Source organism: Ovis canadensis, chromosome 7 (genome assembly GCF_042477335.2).
Source record: "Ovis canadensis isolate MfBH-ARS-UI-01 breed Bighorn chromosome 7, ARS-UI_OviCan_v2, whole genome shotgun sequence".
NCBI classification, from domain to species: domain Eukaryota; kingdom Metazoa; phylum Chordata; class Mammalia; order Artiodactyla; family Bovidae; genus Ovis; species Ovis canadensis.
The window spans coordinates 42,923,799-42,930,482 of record NC_091251.1 but is presented as its reverse complement, the minus strand read 5'-3'; the positions used below and the strand labels follow the sequence as shown (position 1 = coordinate 42,930,482).

At 37.7% G+C, this 6,684-nt stretch overlaps 1 protein-coding gene across 2 annotated transcripts in view; it reads right to left on the bottom strand.

Moving 5' to 3' along the window:
- Positions 1–762: 762 nt before the first annotated feature.
- The window catches only part of CDIN1 (CDAN1 interacting nuclease 1), a 243,386-nt gene continuing 237,464 nt past the window's right edge, over positions 763–6,684 (bottom strand). Inside the window, exon 12 of one of the 2 annotated variants that reach the window (XM_069595989.1) lies at positions 763–1,802. The gene's annotated coding sequence lies outside the window, so the exon portion shown is untranslated. The remainder of the gene's footprint in view (positions 1,803–6,684) is intronic. The other variant, XM_069595990.1, reaches the window with a different exon arrangement.

Here is a 6,684-nt window from a genome sequence, read left to right as displayed (position 1 = left end):
GCCCACTTTTTTTTGGTGCAGGTCTATGAATTTTGAAAAATGTATATAGTGTGCAACCATCAGGAGTATTTGTTACATTCTCAAGTTCTCTCATGTCCCTTTGTAGTTAATTTCCTCCCCTCTAATCCCGGTCAATCATTGCTTTGATTCCTGTCCCTATAGATTTGACTTTTCCAGAATATTCTAAAAATGGAATATACTGTATATAGTCTTTTCAGTCTGGCTTCTTTTACTTGGCACCACTCTTTTGAAAATTCTTTATGTATGGTGAGTATCTGTTGTTGGTGCCTTTATATTGCTGCTTAGTATTCCATTGTATGGATGGACCACTGTGTACACAGTCCATCCATGCAATGGGATACTAATCAGCAATAAAAAGGAACATTTGGTTTGTTGCTAGCTTTTGGCAATTATAAATAACATTACTATAACTGTTTGTGGAGAGGTTTTTATGAAAACCCTTCATTTCTCTTGAGTAAATTGCTGGGTTATTTGCTACTTATTTAATGTTTTAAGAAACTGCCGAATTGTTCAATCAACTGGCTATACCATTTGCATAATAGAGTTTCAGCTGCTCCACATCTTCCCTTAACATTTGGTAATGTCAATTTTTTAATTTGAGCTATTGTCATAGTTGTATAGTGGTATCTTCTTGTGCTGTCATTTGTATTTTACTAATGATTAATGACGTGGAATATCTTTTCATGTGTTCACATGGCATATTTCTTCACTGGTTAAATGACTGTTCAAATCTTTTCCCAATTATTTTTTGAGTTGATTTTTATTATTATTTAGTTTTCAGTTTTACAAATATTCTAAATACAAGTTTTTATTGTATGTTATTGCTGTTGTTCAGTCTCTAAGTCCTGTTTAACTTTGCAACCCCATGGACTGTAGCACACCAGGCTTCCCTGTCCTTCACTATCTCCTAGAGTTTGCTCAGATTCATACCCATTGAGTCAGTGATGCTATCTAACCATCTCACCCTCTGATGCCCTTTTCTCCTTTTGCCTTCCATCGGTCCCAGCATCAGAGTCTTTTTCCAGTGAGTCAGCTCTTCACATCACGTGGCCAAAGTATTGGAGCTTCAGCTTCAGCACCAGTCTTTCCAATGATCTGACTTCAATGAGTTGCAAACCTAGATCAATTTTAGGTGATAATCAGATCAAGCCATTTCAGGACAGTTCGTATCAGTCTTCATGTTTTCAATAAGATGTGCTGTCAGATTGAGGGCAATGCAAATTCATCTGAAATTTTTCAAATTCAGTTAATTAAGGTGTCTAGATTATCTTTAGACCACACAACCTGTGTTTGCTAAAATGAGCCCGTTGCTCAGTCGTGTCTGACATTTTGTGACCCCATGGACTGCAGCCCATCAGGCTCCTATGCCTACGGGATTATCCAGGCAAGAATACTGGAGTGGGTTGTCATTTCCTACTCCAGGGGATCTTCCCAACCCAGGGAATGAACCCTGGTCTCCTGCACTGCAGGTGGATTCCAAGTAAACAAAAAACTTCTACAAGAAACACAGCTCAACTGGTTAACTCCTCTGTTTACGGACACAGGAGCACTTCTTTACCTAGCAGGGGTGTTGTGAAGCACAGTTAATTTTCTGCAAAATGATCCCAAGCTCCCAGATAAGAGGAAACATACTTCCCATGCCCAGTGCTACTGTTACAGTGTCCTCTGCTGCCAAGGAGAATCTGATGCAGAACCTGCCTCAAGCATCCAAGAAGACTGGCATGTGATCGCAGAGGGAAGCCTCCATGCTTGTTCATTTGCTGGAAAACTGTTCAGCTTGCCTGTGATATAATGAGGTCAAAGTTTAAGGATGGGTGCACTGGCCAAAGTCCGGTCTTTTACAAAACTGCACCCAACAGTGTCAGGAGCATCAATCAGAGAAAGAATCCAGGAACTAGTATTCATTTCCCCAAATTCCTTTTTGCTTTGCTGTTTTCAGTTTTTCAAAGATCACATTCAAATAGCATTTTATGCTCTCTTTCACTGAATTAACAATAGCCTGGAGAAGGTATTTCAATCCCAAAAGAAACCTTTTCTATTATGACAAACCTTGGGGGCTCATCTGGAGCACTGCTGATAGGGGCCTTCAATCAGACCTGGAAGCCCTAGCTAGTTCCTGTGCTGTGTTGTCTCCAAAGTTGTATTTATGGCCAAGGCTACGGTCACTATCAAAAGAAACATGGGCTCAGAGTTCCTCTAGAGAAGGGGAATGTTAAGTGAGACATGTGTCTGCGAAAACAATCAACTAAGCATATCCCCACTGCCTGTCCCTTAACTTTAGGAAAAATCGCTTTTTTAAAATGAGTTTTAGAAAAACAATAATAAACCAAGCTATTTACCTTATACTGACATTGATGTTAACAGAAAATGCACAGTTTTTTAATGGTGCATTTCATTTATTAGATGGATCCTTCTATGGTAGTGATATTATTAACTATATAATGTACAATAAAACTATGAGATATGATACCAGTTTTGTTAGAGCACTGAGGTATCATGTATTACATAATAATCTTATTTAATCCTTACAATAGTCTTATGTGATAGTTATTATGTCAATTTTACAACTGAAGAAATTGAAGCCTTTAGGCTCATTATTTAACTGGGGGAGCAGGGATTCCAGCCTGTCACCAAATTGAGTGGAAGTCACCAGGTTCTACTGGGTACAGTTATAGAATATGATATACTAATCACTACTGGTGATGATCAGGAAAATTCATGAATTACTAGCAGTTTAAACATTATCCTTACAGGAACAGAAGATAGTAAACGTAACATCTGTGGATTTTTTTAATGGAAGGAGAAATCAAATGAATATGTAAATCAGCCAGGGGGGAAAATAACCTACAACCGTTTCCAAAATCATTTTTAGCAGCAAATCTTTAAGCTACATGGCAATGTATAGAAACCGAATGCTGTGCTTTCACTGCCGGGACAAGGGTCTAACCACTGGTTGGGGAACTAAGATCCCCCAAGCTACACAGCCAAAAAAACCAAGAAACTGCCACGAAATGAAAAGGATTTTAGGTTACTTAAGTGCAAATAAAATGAGAGGTATTTCTGTCAAAGCAACAGCTGATTTCTACTATAGAGATCAGACAATCAGTAACAGAGCAAAAACGGTAAGGTTCAGAATGTTCGTTCAAAAATATACAATGAAAAAAAAAATATACAATGATCTTTTATTTTGTAAACAGTAAATGTAACTTAGGTATTGGAAGCTCTTTCTGGAATAAATGATTAACATCATGGTGACAATGATGGTGGACAGGATAGGAAGGACGGATTCTAGTCCTGCCTCCAATTAGCTCGCTCTGTCACCTTGGATGAGTCACGTGACCTCTCCCGACTCCAGTTTTCTCACTTGTACAATGAGGTCTCTGGTCTCTTCCAATTCTAAAATTCTCTCAGTCTATGAGTCAAACTCATCTCGTCTTTGCTTAATGGCTCAATTTTCCTTTCCGCACACCTCTTAGGGAACCGATTGAAAATGCAATTCAGTTCTCACACGGGCTTCTTTGCTCACTCCACGCCTCCAAGCTGCTGCTGCTGTTTTGAACCCCTTTGTCATTGGGAAACACTTTCAAGGATAGTGGGGAAACAAGTAAGATGAAAATAATTTACCAAAAGACTGAGTTTTACATTGACATGCAATGCACTTATGTCCACTTTGCCATCTTTCTTGCTGTTCTGCTTTTTGATTACCCTCTGTTAGGCTGAATTGCTTTTCTTCTTCTTTTTTTTTTTTTTTCATTTACCACAAAATGCTTTTTAAAAAACTGTAACTTGGAAAACCAAGATGGATTCTTCTATTCAAATTAGCAAGCAACAAAATATTTTTAGCTTTTTACCTACTAATTTTCTGTGTGCAATGATTGTCATTATTTTAGCTGACAGAATTAATGAACTGATTCAATTAAAAGGTTTTAGGAACATTATTTATGGCTTAATGGTAAGTATATTAACAAAAACTGCATTACCTTGTGAAGCATACCCATCTCTTTCGCCTTTGAAAATATTTCAACACTTCTCTCTGGAAGCATATTTTAAAACAAATATAACAAATATATAATGACTACTTTCTAAAAATGCACTGCACTAAGTAGGAAATTGAAACCCAGAAGATAGTAAGACCATGAAACAGAAGGAAGGCCTGTTCTGCAGCTGACCTTGAAACCCCAGCTTGCATTTACTGGGAAAACAAACAATAAAAATAAAAATCTAAGGAGTATGTGAGACCATATAATAGAAGACAATCCTCAAATCTCAAGATCCTTATGGACAGCCCAAACTGTAGAGACCCAATGTTTCTCTTCAATAATGTCATGTAACTTGTAGGTGTTTACTTTACTGAGAGCAATAATTATCTGTGGCCTTCTAAAGTGTTTATCTTGAGTTTTTAAATCATATTCCTATTGAAATATTTTGCTTATATGAATTGCTAAACAGATCTCAGCCATGGACAGATGTTACTAATATTTCACTTGATGTTATAGAACCAATGAAAAATGTTACTGTTTATTACTCAGGCCCATGAACAAGATTATGAGTTCTGTTCCAAATGCTTAGAATTTCTTTATATTTGCACTAAACATGAACAGTCTAGGGCGGGAATAGAAAATATGTGGCAGCTATGTGATCACTACCCACTCCAAAGACTAGTGCCCAGAACTGATCACAGCCTTATTTCCCATTGAGCTGGACTCAGGCTCAACCCTTCTCAACAGTAGTGAATGCAGCTACCACAGCATTTAGAAAATTATTTGCTGCCCAAAGTCTAGAAGTAAAATATCTTACTAAAAGCCCCACAGGTTTGCCTCTTTCCTTTTTATACTATAATTGTCTTTTCCGAAATTTTCAAATCTTTTGCTTTCATTTTGCCAAGTAATGATTTGTGCACTGTGGCTGAGCCACCCGGGAAGCCCAAGTAATGATTTATTTTCCCCCAAGTGAGCATTTACTGCATATTTCTGAATTCCCCACAACACCTGAGACAGTTCTAAACACACACTTGTTGTTGTTGCTGTTTAGTCACTAAGTCTGACTCTTGCGACCCCATGGACTATAGCCTGCCAAACATACATCAGGGCCCCATAAATACTCATGTCTTCAAGACCCTAAATGCTAAAAATACAAGATGGAAACATCCCACAGAGCCAAAGAGGATCCAGTCTCAGCAATATCTGTCCTGAGTCTCAGTTCTCTCCGGAGACACTCATGCAAGGAATCACATACCAAAATGGCCCCAGTGATTTAAGTCCTGGGAACCAGCAGAGCACAGAAGAAATGTGAGAATTCCAGCTCCTTCTGTGTCATAAGTCTCCAAAATATGCGGAAACATGCCAAATGTCTCTGGCTTTCAGATGATAACATACTCTGAATTAATGACTAATAGGGAAACACCCCCTGAGCAGTTCACGGACAGTGTCTCTCCCAAGTCAGATCCTGTTGGCCAATGACCAGAGAACCCGTCTCTCCTGAGCCAGCGGACACTTCTATGGCCAAGAACCACTGCGTCACCGGCTCAGCAGTATAAAAGTGAGCAATGGAAAGCACCATTTTTTTGCAGTTAATCTAATAATTCCACCAAATATCCCCAAATCTGTATACAAAACATAGTTGCCTTGACTTGATTTTAGGGGAAACTTCCTTAAATAGAAATGTAAAGATAAAGCTAAGCCTTAATAAGCCTTTTTTTTTTTTTTAAAAAAAAAAGAAACAAAAATTTTAAATGTTTGAGTTAATTTAACAATATATTGGATAAACAATAATGTACAAAGGCTAATTTTAAGGCAAACGCAATGAAAGCACAGGAATTCCTCTTACAACTAAGTGTATATGTGGCTGCTAAGTTGCTTTAGTCATATCCAATTCTTTGTGACCCTATGGATTGTAGCCCACCAGGCTCCTCTGTCCATGGATTCTCCAGGCAAGGATACTGGAGTGGGTAGCCATTTCCTTCTAGAGGGGATCTTCCCAACCCAGGGATCGAACTGTGTCTCCTCCATTGGCAGAGGATTCTTTACCCTCTGAGCCACCAGGGAAGCCTTTACAACTAAGTATGCATCCTCAAAGACTCTGGTAAATGAAACTGCCATATTTCAGATTTTGAGGGTTTCTAAAGTAATTAATTCTCACCAAAGTAATTAATTTACATCAAAATATATGATGTGTTTCTCTGATTCCAATAAATACACCTAGTTTTCAGCTGAAGAAAATGAAAAAGTTAAAATAAAAAGGCTCCAATTATTCCTTTAATGCAAGTGAGTAAGAGCATATTTAATCTAAGCTTAACAGTCATTCATTTGTGCATTCAACATTTATTGAACACCTGCTCTGTGCCAGGAGCTCTGTTAGCTATTGGGTCATAGAGTGGTGAACAAGATAAATATAGTTCCTACTCTATGGAGCTTACAATCGAGTCAGAAAATCTCACCAATGAACAACTAGAGAGAGAAGTACATCAACAATTGAGATAAACGTGGCACAATCAAATAAAAGGTACTTACAACTTTTGGTTTACTTACAAAACTATGGTTTCCTGCAGAGGTCATTAGGATTATATAAATTTTGATTTTTCCCTATAAAAGTAATTTCAGTTAAAAAACAGTCCACTTTATATATACTCAATTGTAATTTCTGACTGTATCTGTGTTGAATATT